This window comes from Dermacentor andersoni, chromosome 1 (assembly GCF_023375885.2).
Source record: "Dermacentor andersoni chromosome 1, qqDerAnde1_hic_scaffold, whole genome shotgun sequence".
In the NCBI taxonomy this organism is placed as follows: domain Eukaryota; kingdom Metazoa; phylum Arthropoda; class Arachnida; order Ixodida; family Ixodidae; genus Dermacentor; species Dermacentor andersoni.
This window is the reverse complement of record NC_092814.1, coordinates 286,882,926-286,898,444: the sequence shown is the minus strand read 5'-3', so window position 1 is coordinate 286,898,444 and position 15,519 is coordinate 286,882,926. Positions and strand designations below refer to the sequence as shown.

The window sequence follows — 15,519 nt, the reverse complement described above, 5'->3', positions numbered from 1 at the left end:
AATTGACAAGTAGTAGCCGGTGCCGTCATCCGCCCGTCCGTTTCGCCATCGTCCGCACGCCTGCTTGTCTGTCATTGGCTGGTCTGAGGCGGACGGTATCGGGTGTCGTCACAGCAAACATGGTGCTTGCTCAAAGCGAAGCCGAAGCGAAGCGGGGACGCGAGGTCTAAGCTACAGCCGTGTCAGAAGTAGTATTTTTCTCCTTCTTATGATTTTTACTAGAGTTATCTGGCACCCACGGAGATAGTCACCGAAGGCAGCAAGCCGGTGCACCCTTCCAGGCCTCGTCAGTGCGTGCGATCGCCTAGAGGAACAGACGGAGCGCAGGAAGTGTGTTGTGTTTACGAGAGCGTCGGAAGAAGTATTTGAAGCCGTCGACTTCGTGATTTTTTTGTTCCACGCTTCGCGTGCCCGTCGCAAACGAGTAGTCTATCACATACACGTGCATTCTCAGCAGGACACATGTTCAGTGCGTGGCGAAATAAGCAGTGTACGATTGGCGCACCCAGCGAACACGAATGATATCCGTTCTGTTTATGCGGTTCGTTGCCGCGAAGTGGTGAACGGCAGCCCTTCGCAACTTTCAGAAGTAATGATACGATCAGTAGCGATAAGCTTTTATTGCCTCGTTATCGCTGCCATTCAGCGTGTGAGCCGTTTCGCCGGCAGCGATGCCCAGAGGTGACCGCGACGTTCGAGCGGTGTTCTTGCTGTTACGGAATGTGTTCGCAAGCTACAAACCGTGACATATATGTGCGATGTGTCGCAGCGTTGCTGGGTGTAGAAGTGCTCGATCTACGCGATGTGCGTGTGCTCAGAAGTGAACTGTGCAGAAGTGTTGCCGATCGCATTTTCATATTTAGTGCCATTACAGATAAGCCCTATCACACCGGCCTTTTCTGCTTTGTGCATGTATCGTTTGTTTCAGAAGTTGTTACTGCAATTTCGAAGGTGGTTCTATTGTGGGGGAGTTTAGGGAACATCATAATAGTAACGTGCGTTAGGACATAAAGCCTTGTCCTGAAATGTGGACGCGCCGGACAGCACTAATGCCATGAATGAAACTTTCGGGCAGCCTTTTTTATCACGTGGAAATTGGTATGAATAGCAAGAATTTCAAGATTTCACGAAGTAAATTGCTTTATATTTTGTCATGCAAGTGTCTTACATATACACAAAAATCCTAACTGCATTTTTTTTTTTTTTTTGCTGGTGACTAAGCAAAGAGTCTGTTTGTGATGACACCAGTGGCTTGGTAGATGAATACGTTATAGGTAAGAACTGGTTATTTCCTTCTTATTAACTACAAATTCCACATTCGCTGACAAAAGGCAATATGAATGTAAAAATGAACACGTAAGACTAGTAACAAATAATTAAGTGTCACAGGCACGGTGATATATGATATTCAGCTAGCAGCCAGCAGAAATACGCGAATGAAATTTTGCCTGCAGTTCATCCTCACTGGTTAGCTATGGTCACGTTACTGATGCAGGCAGAATTGGGTAAGCGAAAGTTTGCTGTTACTTTGTATATCCACCCTATTTGATTATCTGGTTCGTGTCACCTGTTTTGGCAGGAGCCTACAGTTTAAAGCAAATAATAGCACACGTACCAACATTATGTGCCTGATAAGTGCTAGTTATGCGAACTACAGAAATATGCCGACAGTACTTTCGTCTTCAAACACAGCATAAAAGCCACCCATTGTCTCTAGACATAATGAAACGAGATAGAACTTATGTTCATATAGAAATTCGAAAAAATCTTCACATATTGCCAAGAAATGAATTTTGGAACTCAGATGTCGAATATCCTCCATGGCTGCTTACACTTCCAAAATTCGAATTGTCAGTAGACGGGATATTCAAAAAAAGAGACATGTCCATTCACGCTGCTCAACAACTAGCATTTTACCAGATATATATGCGGTATTCAGGATACACACATCTATACACATGGCTCCAGTACAGCAACCTCTTCAACTTCATCATTCATTATACCGCACCTCAACAAACAAGAATCATTTAAGTTATCTCGTGCGACTTTGTCCACAACGGCTGAACTGTTCGCAATCCTATGTGCGATAAAATTTATATTGTCAGTAAGAGATGCACAAAAATGGGTAATTTTCAGCGATTCACAGGCAGCTCTTACATCACTCTGCAGCAGAAAAGGGAAAACATTCAGTGACAGTATAATATACGAAACACTTAAACACCTCACAAAGGCAAGCGAAGCGAAACATGCAATAGCATTCCAGTGGATACCAGGACATTGAAACATTCCTGGCAACACAGCAGCCGATGAAGCAGCACGACAAGCATGCCTCAAAGATGATGCGGTTCTGCTCCCAATATCAAAGAATGAATTACGCTGCATTATAAGGACGTCTTTCAAAATATGTAGAAACACTTGGTTTGACCAGAATTCTAAGAGCTCGAACTTATACTATATCGATCCATTTATTGAATTCAAATTTTCATTGTCATTAGACAGAACTATGGAAACCCTTATTCATCGATTAAGGCTAGGCACTGCCTACACAAAGCATTTCCTACACAGAATTGGCCGTGCGGAAACCCCTGAATGTGATTGTGGATTTGTAGACGAAGATATATATCACCTCCTTCTAGATTGCCCACATCACGACACACCAAGAAGTCGACTTAAATCAACCCTGTAGCATCGTCAAGAAAAGCCAACCTACAAGCAGCGCACCCTACGTGCATTACGCAAGAATCCTGGTACGACACCTGGGCTAGAGGGGAGAGGGCCACGGGAAGCGCGGCGCTCGGCACAGAGTGGAATAAACGTTCCTTTGAGTTTTATCCGAGTCTAGTCTTCTTCTCATCATCAGCAGCAGCAGCCTGGTTATGCCCACTGCAGGGCAAAGGCCTCACCCATACTTCTCCAGCCACCCCGGTCATGTACTAATTGTGGCCATGTCGTCGCTGCAAACTTCTTAGTCTCATCCACCCGCCTAACTTTCTTCCGCCCCCTGCTACGCTTCCCTTCCCTTGGAATCCAGTCCGTAACCCTTAATGACCATCGGTTATCTTCCCTCCTCTATACATGTCCTGCCCATGCCCATTTATTTTTCTTGATTTCAACTAAGACGTCATTAACTCGCGTTTGTTCCCTCACCCAATCTGCTCTTTTCTTATCCCTTAACATTACACCCATTATTCTTCTTTCCATAGCTCATTGTGTCGTCCTCAGTTTAAGTAGAACCCTTCTCGTAAGCCTCCAGGTTTCTTCCCCGTACGTGAGTACTCGTAAGATTAAGCTGTTATGCACTTTTCTCTTGAGGGATAATGGCAGCCTGCTGCTCATGATCTGAGAATGCCTGCCAAACGCACCCCAGCCCATTCTTATTCTTCTGAATATTGCAGTCTCATGATCCGGATCCACAGTGACCACCTGCCCTAAGTAGATGTATTCCCTTACCACTTCCAGTGCCTCACTACGTATTGTAAACTGCTGTTCTCTTCCGAGACTGTTAAACATTACTTTAGTTTTCTGCAGATAAATTTTTAGTCCCACCCTTCTGCTTTGCCTGTCCAGGTCAGTGAGCATGCATTGCAATTGGTCCCCTGAGGTACTAAGCAAGGCAATATCATCAGCGAATCGCAAGTTACTAAGGTATTCTCCATTAACTCTTATCTCCAATTCTTCCCAATCCAGGTCTCTCAATACCTCCTGTAAGCACTCTGTGAATAGCATTGGAGAGATCGTATCACCCTGCCGGACGCCTTTCTTTATTGGCATTTTGTTGCTTTCTTTACGGTGGACTACGGTGGCTGTGGAGCCGCTATAGATAGCTTTCAGTATTTTTACATGCGGCTCGTCTACACCGTGATTCTGTAATGCCTCCATGACTGCTGATGCTTCGACTGAATCAAAAGCTTTCTCGTAATCAATGAAAGCTATATATATAAGGGTTGGTTATATTCCGCACATTTCTCTATCACCTGATTGATAGTGTGAATATGGTCTATTGTTGAGTAGCCTCTACGGAATCCTGCCTGTTCCTTTGGTTTACATAAGTCTAAGGTGTTCGTGATTCTATTTGCGATTACCTTAGTAAATACATTGAAGGCAACGGACAGTAAGCTGATCAGTCTATAATTTTTCAAATCTTTGGCGTCCCCTTTCTTGTGGATTAGGATTATGTTGGCGTTCTACCAAGATTCCGGTACGCTCGAGGTGTCTTATCTTGAACAGAGACAACTCCCGCGCCGGGAGCAGACATTACAAACCCCAATTAAGTTAGACAGCAGGCCTTTAAGTTTAAGGAAACTTTTGGGTCCTTGGCCAACAACGTCCTCGCAGAAGAGCGCGTTAAAAGCTCTAAAGACTTTCCTTGAAGACAGCGGCATTGTTCGACGGTATGAACGCTTTTATTGTTCCCTTCATTTCAATATCGCTGTATATATGCATGTGTTTGTGAATTATGTTATGTTGACTGTACTGTTGTGACTATATGTGATAATGCATTTACATGATGTATGTACCACCCGCAGACTAGATGCTGTGTTATTAGGCAATAGTATCATTTGTATCTTTGCGATTTTTATCCACATAACTGTGGAGACGTTTATCTTGTATATTGTATGTAGCATGTGTTTCTGACGTCACAGTCTTCCTGGGAAAACGTTGCATGACAAATCCTGGTGCTTGTGTGAAAGAATTATTTGGTATGTAATCTTCAACCCTGTATGTTGTATGACAGAACCACTCAAGAGATAAGGAGTAGCCGGCACATTAAATTGTGCGCCAACATCTCCATATATCATATCAGTAAAAAAGAAGTGCTTTACTTTCTATGCTCGTTTTCATTCTGCTAACAGTCATTAGCAAATGTCCTTTAAACTGACTTGGGCCTGCAAAGTATGCCTATAAATGTCTTTCTGGTGCACTTTTATCTATATCTTAAGCTTACTGCTACCTATAATTCGTGGGTGTAGGATGTTGGACGCTATAAGTGGCTATCTCTCTGATCTTTATTTTGCACGGGCCACAGTTCCACTCATTAAATGAACCATGTTCAGCTGCGCTGCCAGACCATGGAAAGAGGTGCCTCGCCTCTTGTCATTCTTTAACACGTTCATGGCCACAGTGGATTGAGAGAAGTCAGCTGCTATCACAATGTAAAAAGTTCCTATTGGCGGTCATGAGTCTATCCTGAACACAAATTTTCAGAATTATGTCAATATTAGTTACGCAATCGAAGCCAGCCAATGAGGACGAACTGCTGGCAAAATTTTCAAGTGACTCTGCTGGAGGAGTCACTTGGACTTGTCTGCTCCCTATATTATGTTAGCCACACTGATTTGTCGGTGTGCTGCATTTATCTTTTCTGACACAAATTTACTACCCAGCCAGATAAGATATTGTCAAACCATCAATTTTAGGCCCATACACATGGTCACTTCTTTATTATATCATATTCTGGAAATGACACCCACGTCTAGCTTAGATTAGCTACATCAGCTTAACTTATGCACAGAGTTGAGTTGCCCCATGTGAGAAAAAAAGATCACTGCGTAGCTAATAGGAATTGGATGGGTATGAAAAAATTATTTGTCTTTATGTCTTGTTGTACAAGTTGTGCTGTTCATTTGATGCACACAGTAACACGTAAACACGAATGTTTGTGTACCTTGCATTTACGTGCATGTGTGTGTGAATAAAACAGCGCAACTTCTAATATCAAGGCATGTTGCACCAACTATACCTCATCAAAGATGGTGTATGTGGTATTCAGCTGATCTTGTTTAAATTTTATCACATGGTGCACTTTCAACATTTCATACGTGTATGTAAACCAATTTATGGATTGTATCCGCTGCATGTGAGAGTGCATGTTTTAGACCAAAGCGGTACTCGAGGCAGCAGCTTTTTATTTACCTTTTGCCATCGCTTATTAGAGGGAACTTGTTGATTATGCCAGCCAAACATTAACTCATATAGAGGTTTGTGTTTAGTATACCAGCAGTGATATACTGAATGCAGCTGCACTTCTTTGTGTACTAGTGAGATGAATTCCACTGCTCATCGTTCTGTCATGTGTTGTTCTTCAGTCATACACGGTGACTGTATTTTGTGTCATGAGTTCTAGGCTCATTCTCACTTGGGCCTTTCGATGAAGTGAAATCTGCCTCTTCAACAGTCAGGTTAGTGGAAAGCCAACACTGAACCAATAGCTCAAAGAGCAATTCCTGCATGCTTTTCGCCAATCAGGAAGTGTGCGGAAACTATGTGTGATACGTCGCTTCAGCTTCACCAATAATTACACAGTTGAACCTGCTACATGTAGTTAAGTCATTGATATAGGGAGAGGAAGATGTTGCACGTATGCAACAGTTACTCATCCCTTGAAGTGGGAATGACCCAAACCTTCGCGAACATATCGGTCACAACCATCCGGCAGCACAAGGTGGGAACACTTGGCCTATCACAAGTGATAACAAGCAGAATAGTGCCACCATCTGAGCTGGTTTGTCGTGATTACCTCGCCTGCAAGTTTCTTGTTAGGCGAGGCTTCCTACTTTATGAATTCACAGCTTTCACAACATTTACTGTGCTAATGAAGGCACAGCACAGATACCAGTACTGAAGGAGGTATATATATAAGTAGGGCAGAGAACTTAAGGGTAAGTTCAAAAATATACAGGTAAAACTACGTCGAACAAACTAGTTTCACCTTACAAGATATAACACCGGCAATTAATGCACATTCAGAACATGCAATAAGTGCCTTGTGTGGAAGATTGACACCTGTGATGCGAAAAACTGGTTTGCCTTTTGAATATTGACATAAAGAAAAATTCCACTGTGTACTTCAGTGTCGGAGGGTAAAATATCAAAGAAGAGGTGCAAAACGGATTTTGTATGCAGTAGTCCACTATGAATGTGCTACACAAGTTGTGCCAGAAATAGCTATCTGTGTGCAAAGCATTGGACAAGGTACCATGTGTGTGTCTGACGCATGAAAAATCTTTCGCATTGAACATTCTGAGCTCTAAATGTGAAATGCATGTTGTTTTAAGCTACAAATAGCACGTATACATATTTGACCTGCACCACAACAAGCTGATGTAACAAAAAAATATGTACACCTTAGTGTTATGTTGCTTTTCATGGTGTCTCAGTTTACTTAATAGCGTTTTGAATTTACAGATTGCTTCACATGTTTATAGCTGAAAACCACAGAAAACTGCTTGCATTTTGACTGCGAGGTCACAATACGAGGATGCGTGTGGTATCCTTCCTGTCCATCGATGTGTCCTTGCACTACAAATGTAAAATGTCTCACCTGCAAAGCTGAGCATCCAACCTTACATTTCAAATGCTCTTTTGAATGCTTGGCAGTTATGCTTATAAGCACATTGGGACAGGAAATCTACAACACCTTAATTTAAGTGTGATGTAAAGGGTACTCTCTGCACAGCCAAACCGTTGTAGCGTGCCTGCAGGAATACAGCATTGTCCTGTGACACTGTATAGTCCAGGCGTAACAGTGAATGACTAGCAAACAAAGCAACGGTTAATACTAAGCTGACCCATACGTAGGAGAATTATGTTATCTAACCCACACGCAAAGTTGCTTTCAGTGTACTGAATAACTACAGCTTTGATTTACCAAGTTATATTACTACACATACACAATGCTGAAACGGTCTGTACAATGGTGAGCAATGCGCCAAGGAATGAAAGATTACTTGTGATGTGTGGATTTGAATAGTAGATGTGAATGCATACCCAATTCACTAGTATGCGTGTTTACTTCGGGAACAATTTTGCATTTGGCACAGAGTCTGATGTACTACGGCCTCTTGACTGCAAATTTCTGTGCTTTCACAGTGCTAATTGGAGTATCATTCATTTGGCTACACGAATAATGAATAAATAATGGAGCACAAGAATCTTTCAGTTTTACGCAGAACACCTTGTGCATTATTCACAAAACTGAACCTAAGAAACTGGTTTATTATGTAAGTAAAAAAACATGGCAATGAGTTTTTCCTCATCTTATAGTGCGGCCCTGTCTTCCGCCATATGAGCCTTCATTTCATTGTCATGTGCATGTTGAAGCAGCTGCTAATGAAGAAAGACAAACACAGAACCGCTAACTACATCAACCTTTTCACACCACAAGAGGCCACTGAACTCACTACTAAGTCAAGTCATTTGATAATCTCGGTTTGCCTTCAAATAAAATACAGGTCCTGGCCAGCTAGCTGTTTATGCTATGCTATGTATTTTTTGTTTTGCTAAAATATGGCACTGTGCATCAGCTAGCTAGGTTGTCACTGCACAAATACATAAACAACATGCAGCCCATGCAGTGGGCATCCTGCATGTTGCATGCTCCATAAATAACCTGAGTAGAGCTTACAATAGTTCATGGGTCATGTGCATCCTGTGAGCTTATTTTTTGTATGTAGAGCAATCACAATGCATGTATGATGCTGACAGTATCAAACAGTTTCATGTCGATCATCCTTGTTTGCTGCCATGGGTACCATGGCCATGGTACTGCTTAATTTTGTGCACTTTGGTAATGTTTTGTACATTGTTGAAATGCTAAATTAGGTGTGTCTAAGTAGTAAGGTGGCAACAGATTGGCCACCCAGGCTGGCAAGAAAGAACGCCATTGTTTGATTTCTCTCAAACAGCAATAGAAATTATTCGCTTTCAAATTACTCCCCTTGGAAACATCTCATGAGTATATATCTGCATGAGGTCACCGCTATACATACATATTGCTTTTATGCCAGTCATAATTAATTGTACGTACACTGAACTTTGAATTCCTTGCTGCATCAAGTTAACCACTTATGCACAACCTTTTTGCACACCCTGAGAACTTAATTCATTCATCGCTGAGCACATCATTTGAGGTTACGTTTTTTTTGGAAAGTTTACAAGCCGCAAGTATTAAATTTCTAATATGCATGTTTGATGCCTCATTTTTGGTGGCTTTAATCATGTAAAAAAAGGAAAAGGCATTTCATGCATCCAAGTGGTCTAAACACTTTCTTAAATTGGCAGAGTGAAAAAGAAAGAAAGCATGAGCAAGCAAATGCAAGCATATGAGCAAGCTGTACCCGTAGCCTCGCACGCGTGCTCATTGGTAAAGAAGTGTGTCTTGGCGACCTACACAACTGTATTCCGCGACAGATGAGCCTGTATTCCGTATTCTTGCAAGCTTTCATTAGCACTACAGAAACCGCGCCGCAAATACGGGAATTTCGGACGAATCGCTTTCGGCGACACTATCACTTTCGTGTGACGTAGAACGCAGCACGTTGGAGAGTTGGATAGATATTGTTCGCACTGAAAGTAATCTAAAGTAAGATAAGATGACTGTGCTGTGTTTCGAAGAAGGGTCGCGGTGCCAATGCAACACATCCGGCTGCAGAAGAGAATGTGGCAGCTTAGAGTCGCATTTTCACCGTGACGTGGAAACTTGAAATCACATCTGCAAAAATATGCCAGTGTCGTCTGCTGCAGCGCCTCCTTTACGTAAAGGAGGCGATGTCTGTTGTCAAAGGTAGTTGCCAACCTTGAACACCTTTGCTCTGCCGAATGGTTGCCAGCTGTCAACAGGCCACGTCGCCCAATAGTAGTGCGCGTGCGATCCGCTCGTGCGGTGCGCACCGAATTTTGCGACACCATCCGCCTTTTGGGCGTCCGCACGCGGGCGGACGAGAGCGGGAGGGATGGTCGGATTGACCATGTTTGGGCACTTCAATAAAAATTTCAATAGAAAAAGACAGTATATGGGAAATTAACTACACTTGCTAATCGAAATAAACAAATGATAAATAAATGGAAGTGGATGAAGAAACTACTGGCCACCGGTGGGGATACGAACTCACGTCTTCAATTAACAACTGCAGTTAGTTTCTCTTATAAGTGAAACAATCCTTTGAAGCGCCTGAAACGAATTTCAGGCACACGACCGCGAATTCTCCCGAGGCGCCAAACCGGCTATTTCTACTCCAGGATGGTAGCCCTGGCACCCAGTCTAAGCAAAATATTTTCCTCACTTCTGTAAAGTAATTTTTAATTGGTTTTTTCATCTTGTCTTGCTAGACGTATAGGGAAACTCTACGTCAAGTATGCGCCAAGAATCTTCCCCCCTAGGTAACCTCGATAGTACCTCGCTCTCATCATGCTCCGTGTTTATTGTTCTGTGTTGTCACTTAATTCTCTATGCACGCTGGCGTTCTTGCGGTTGAGAGTCGGCACACCTCGGCCTCTATAATGCACGCGCTGCGCTCGAACGTGCCGGTGACGGGGCAAGAATTATACAAGCCCTCACCTCCACTGGACATGCGTCGTTAACATCGGTCAGCAGCACTAGCGGATACTCGCTCGTACTTCAGCACTATTTTCGCTGGTTATGTACTCACGCTCGTGTGGCAACACTGCACCATAGTGAACATTGTGGAGGGCCACCTTCATTTTTTTTTTTTCGTTTAAGCGAACTTTGGTTCGATAAGCCTTTCAGAATGGTTTACCAATGAAGCGTTGTATGGAATACGCTATATGTAGCATATTTTTTTTTTCATGGACCATGTCACTGTGCAAAGTACGGCCAAGGACCGGATCGTAAATTTTGGCTTATTTGTATATGCTTTGTGGAAACGTACATGTTCATGCATATATATATGTGGTACATCATTTTTATCAGAAACTATACGTTCCAAACGGTCATAAAAACGTGTTTGAATACTGAGAAAAAGCGCGATAGAATTGGGAGAGATTCCCAAACCTTGCGTATAATCTTTCTTTTCAATGAGGTAGTGATCGACTACACTGACGGGGCCCCGTACTTTACCATGTGCACTACAGCGACGGGGCCCGGCACTTTAACATCTACACTACAGAGGCGGGGTCCGGCTCTTTAACCACATTGAATTATGACAAAAATACGAACATATATATGGACATGTTGATATAAGAACGGTAATCGAGGTCCCATGACCATGATCGTATATGACAAAACGTGGAGAATAGCGTTTTTGCGATTTGCGATACATTTTTGTTGCACATGGATATTTTCTCAGCGATCAGTGATCAAATCTCGATACATCTTGCGTGAAGTTTGGGCTGAAAAGTGGCTTCTTCATAGCGCGTAGCTCGTGGAGAAATGTTCAGGAATTTTTCCCAGAATAAGAAGACAACAAAAGAAATAGTGTTTGAAACAAACAAGTTGTTAGGCCTACCTGAGAAAATACTCAAGCATGACAAAAACAATTGTGCATGCAGGAGGGCCCCAGACTTGGAACTTTGCGAAATCGCAAAAATAGCATACTCCATTTCTTGTCATATAAAACGTTTTCCCAAGAAAACTAGAGCATTTCGAGCTAAGGGTTATTCCTTTGTGTCAACATATTCGCCCATTACATATAAAAATTCTATAGAAAAAAAAAATGGTAATGGGACTTTGATTAGCGTAATCTGAAGATGCCCATATTGAGAAAACTTTGCATAATTTGGAAAATTTCACACAATTCCGACAAAACCACACCTTACTTTTTGGCGCAGATGTGACAGACACACATTTAAAGTGCAGTCACTTCAGGCACGCGTCACACCCAATGGCGTTATCATGAACCCTTTGCTGACATGCACTACATGTCCAGAAACTGTGATTACGCTTCTGAGTAATTGTTGCAGTGAGCGCGGCCCACCCATCATCGGTGAAATAGTTCCGAATTTCACCTATCTCAACTCTGTCGTCCAGAACTGCTGAGGAACTTTCTCAGGGGCGACTTCAATTCCTTTCTCACCAATCTTGTGTCCCCTGATAGTCTTTGGAGACATGGAACAGCGTACCCTTACAAAAAAAAAGCACAAACTTTCGGCAAATCACTACAATCATATTTATTAGCTATAAACCACTGATTTGGTGCCTGTATTCCTGCTTGGCGTTCTCTTCTTTGCGGTTTGATAATTTATATAACTGGTGATAATTTTTATGCATGCTGTAAAAAAATTCTTTTTTTGTGTGTGTTTTTAATGTGCTAATGTGTTGCATTCATCCTCTGCATTGATACCGCTATGCTTGTACCGAATGTGTATTATATTTCGCATCCAGACCCATCCACTAGCTTACGCCTATTGAGTCCAACAGTTTTTTTCGTATGCACTGTAACACCTATGATGATGATAATAAAGAAAGAAAGAAAGTTTACAAAAAAAAAAGGCAATGGCATATGTGGATGCTTGTGTAGCACCAGACAATGAATACTGTACTGGATTAAGAAAAAGAAGCAGCGGGTAATTGCTCGCTTAGAAGACCGATAAGCATTCAGTGCGATGCAACTTGAGAAATAATGATATTGAAGCTTCGGAGACTTTAGAAGAAAAGAAAAAGAAAACACTGAATCATCGCGACGGCACAGCACAAGTCGCCGTACGTATAGACGTCGAAGTCCCTAGCTCTAACGAAATTATTTTTGAACAGCTCTGGTAGTGTACATGCAAGAATGGTTGCTTGCGTACGGTCAAATGCTCATATACTGCGGCATAAAGCTCATGGCACGGTGCGAAAACGCTCTCGCAGCGAAAGCGAAACATTGTGCGCGGACATGCATGCAGACGCGCAGTCGGTCACCGCGAACCCGTGCGATCGCTGCATTGAAGCTTAATTCTGTGATGCTCCATTTGGTTACACAGACGGCCCGCTATAAGAACTTATTTCACATAGTTTTCTCTCAGCGATTGCTACCTTTAACGCAAGAAATCGGTTCCGGGGAATCGACCACGGCGACCGCGGGCAGTGTCCCAGCTTACCGTACGCAGTAGGTAACGAGATAGCGTCTGTAAACCATTCTGTGCCTTCTGTTTGTCCAAGATTATGATTTTAAAGGTAAGATGCATCTGTCATTTCGAGAGTACTTGCAAAAATGCCCAGGAGAGCTCCCGCGTAGTATGTTTATTTAGCGCCGATAGCCAAACCTAGGTATGCGGAGCGTGCCGCGTTACCCCTCAGGCGCTTCCGACAGATGGCGACTCCGTAAGCACTCGGCCCCCATTAGAGTTTTTGTAGGAAACTCTATGCTAGCACCCAATACCGACATCGTTATAGTGACGGCCCCGTCGATACAGTGTTGTTGTTAAGTGACGGGCCCCGTCACTGTAGTGCTGTTGTTAAAGTACCGGGCTCCGTCACTGTAGTCACTACCTTTCAATAATCTTAAGATACCGTGAAACCCAAAATATTTTAAATATTTCCTTACCAGGTTCACAGAAATCAATCATTTTCATCGGCAATATTTCGAGACGTTGAACAATTCCGTTGGAGTTCTTCCACTAACAATGCCATGCACCGTATGAAATGACGACAGAAATGGCCAAACTTTACAATTTTCAGTAGATTGGGGAGCCTGGAAAAAATTAACTTCGACAGGAGGTATCGTCGAAATCAGCCTCCAGTTTCCCTAGCAGTTCCTCAATCAAAGGACGCAACGACTGCGCTTTGGTTGACTGCGCAACATAATTTTTCAAATGACAGCAGCAGTGAAGGCACAGAAGCTTCTGTCGGGTTGTCTAATTTTCCCATCCAACGTCAAGGCTGTATAACGAAGTCTCAAGTAACTGTGGGTGCTCATGAGAGCATGTTATTCTGATAATTGAGTTCTACTACTATCAAGTGTAACTTTGTTTTTTCCGCCGTAGGTTGCATTTATCCATGGGTCTTTTGAGAGCGTATGTGCAAATTATTACGAACAATTATTCCCGCTGTGTGGAGCTTTCATTTACACAGAAGCACGCAGTCATTTTCAGACCAACCTTCGACCAAAGCTTGACTAGCTATCTTATGTCTAGATTTTTGAACACCGCCTTTGTAAATGGCGTTTTTCATTACTGTACAATATCTGTCCCGTTCAGCGAGAGCCGTATTCGCTATCGTGCGAGAGGCGTTGCCCTTGAGAAACCTCTCTATAAATTCGTTCCCACACGATATATTTTACGTGGTCCTTTTTTCCGCGTTCCAAAGAAAGCACGCGAAATATGAAAAAATACCAGCTGACGGGGCGCTTGCTCACTGTTATTGTGCTGCTCTCAAGCGTGCGATGCATAAATAAGATCGGCTGCAGCGACACTGGCTCGCGACAGGGCGTTATGCCTAGTGTAGGTATCTGGACACGCGGCTCTTATCGCAGGACGGCTCAAGTACATGCTGCTGGCCGAGCGTTGCTGAAGGCCAGGAAAAGAAAAGACGAAAGCAGCATTTTGATTCTGCTTGAAAGAAGAAAAGACCAAGCGCGTGGAAATGATGAAGGCCGATGACGACTGCTGCGATTTTGCCTTTGTACACAAATGACCTTGTAGTAGTATTCGAATTGAACGATGATGCTACAACTTTAAACCTCAGGGCTGAAATACCTGCGGATAAATCACGCGGCGACAAAACTAAGTAATGGTAAAAAAAAGAAAAAATTGGCTATATTCAAGGAAGATTACGCGTCTTCTTCAGACGATGACTCATTTCGCACTCGCCCAGTCTGCTCCCCTTCTCACACTTAATGTCTACACGACGCTCTTTTTTGATGTCAAACACCGCGCGTGCGCATCGCTTCGTGGTCGCAGTATCGGGTGACCGCGTCTGGCTTCACACTTGTGGACCGTGACCGGCGCGTCAGTTCCTGAGAGAGTGGGCCCGCAGGCTGTTCCAGTTTACCGGATGTAGATAATAAGTTATGTACCTCGTTTGAACCAATCCCAGCGAACTGCAATATATGCAATACGGCCGTATCCCTGCGTGTTCTCCACAGCAACGCTATTTGGGTGGGACCAACGTTGAGCAGCAGATATGGGATTACTCCAGTGGGGAAAGAGCGGATATGGTTTTTGCTCTAGGTGCGTCAAGTGGACATAGAAGGCGCGCAGTTGAGCTACTTCAACGCTGGCATCAAGGCACGCGTCCGAGCTCAATGACGATTGTGCGCATACGAAACACTGGGACAGACTGGGACGTTTACGAAGAAACGACATAAATCTTGCATCCGGGGTGAGGACGGGGAGACAGATATTCTGTCAGTTTTCATCAGACCCACAAGCAAGTGTTATTAGTGTGAGTGTTGAAGCTGGAGTGTCAAAGTCTAGGATGAGGAGAGTATTTAAGAAGAATCAACTTCATCCTTCATCCAACTTCATGTTGGAGCCCTGCGATTTCCAAAATCGAACGGACTTTGCAAACTGGATTATAATCAAGACCTAAGGGGACCCATGCTTTGTCAACAAAATACTGTGGACAGATGAAGCTACATTCTCACATAATGCCCGAGTGAACATCCACAACGCTCACTATTGAAGCGACGGAAACCCTCACTGGGTTCTGAAGACACATCACCAATATCATGGTCAGTTAATGTGTGGTGTGGAATTCGCGGTGGCACTATCATTGGCGCGGTATTTTTCTTTTAACACGCATACAGGCGAAAAATACGTCAACGACACCCATGATGGCGCACATAAGGATTTTCTTTGCGA

General features: G+C 43.3%; 1 protein-coding gene and 1 long non-coding RNA gene across 3 annotated transcripts in view; both read left to right on the top strand.

Annotated features, from left to right (window-relative positions):
* The window catches only part of LOC140213731 (uncharacterized), a 550,291-nt gene that overhangs the window by 89,982 nt on the left and 444,790 nt on the right, over positions 1–15,519 (top strand). The window lies entirely within an intron of this gene.
* LOC129380943 (uncharacterized) lies at positions 96–4,827 on the top strand. Its single transcript, XR_008609171.1, has 2 exons — positions 96–1,505; positions 2,637–4,827. It is a non-coding gene; the product is annotated as an uncharacterized lncRNA (long non-coding RNA).